Genomic DNA, 958 nt, shown 5'->3' with positions numbered 1-958 from the left:
AGAATACTCATACTTCACAATGTTGTCCGTAGCTTGTCATGATCTGCCCAATTGAAAGTCTTTGCATAGTCAATAAAGCACAGGTAAATATCCTTCTGGTATTCTCTGCTTTCAGCGAAGATCCATCTGACATCATCAATGATATCCTTCATATTATAGCCTCTTCTTAATCTGTCTTGAAACTCTGGAAGTCCTCTGTCAATGTATGCTTGCAGCCGTTTCTGTATTACCTTTAATAAAATTTTACTTTCATGAGATATCAAAGATATTGTCCGATAATTTTTGCATTCTTGTTGGGTCACCTCTCTGGAATGGGCACAAATATAGATCTCTCAAATCAATTGGTCAGATAGTTGTCTTCCAAATTTCTTGGCATAGGTGAGTGAGCGCCTCCAGTGCCAGCTCACTTTGTTGAAAGATTTCCAATTCCCCGGCCCCCCATGAATTTCTTGTGCCTTGTTCATTACCAATTCCTTCACTGCACCTTGGACTTCCTTCTTCAGTATCATTGACTCTTGATCATATGTTATCGCTTGAAATGGCTGAATATCAACCATTTTCTTTTGGTACAGTGACTGTTTATTCCTTCTATATTCTTTTGATGCTTTCTGATTCATTCAATGATTTTCCCAGAGAATCCTTCAATAGTGAAAGTTGAGGCTTAAATATTTTCTTCAATTCTCCCAGCTTGAGAAATGCTGAGAGTGTTCTTCCTTTTTGATTTTCTGACTCCAGATCTTTGCGCATTTCATTGTAATATTTGACTTTATCTTCTCGAGTTGACCTCTGAAATTTTCTGTTCAGCTCTTGTCCCTCCTCATTTTTTCCATTTGCTTTAGCATTGGAAAATTTCTTCATTGAAGAGCAAGTTTCAGTGTCTCTTCTGACATCCATTTTGATCTTTTCCTTCTTTCCTGTCTTCTTAATGACTTTTTAAATTTTATAAAATTATACATGT

The 958-nt window shown here is 36.5% G+C and overlaps 1 protein-coding gene across 1 annotated transcript in view; it reads left to right on the top strand.

Moving 5' to 3' along the window:
* The window catches only part of LOC102828793 (olfactory receptor 14I1-like), a 7932-nt gene that overhangs the window by 6021 nt on the left and 953 nt on the right, over window positions 1-958 (top strand). The window lies entirely within an intron of this gene.

The sequence above is a fragment of the Chrysochloris asiatica genome, unplaced genomic scaffold (assembly GCF_000296735.1).
Source record: "Chrysochloris asiatica unplaced genomic scaffold, ChrAsi1.0 scaffold00683, whole genome shotgun sequence".
Classification (NCBI taxonomy): Eukaryota; Metazoa; Chordata; class Mammalia; order Afrosoricida; family Chrysochloridae; genus Chrysochloris; species Chrysochloris asiatica.
The sequence above is the reverse complement of the archived record's forward strand: the minus strand, read 5'-3'. Positions and strand labels throughout refer to the sequence as shown.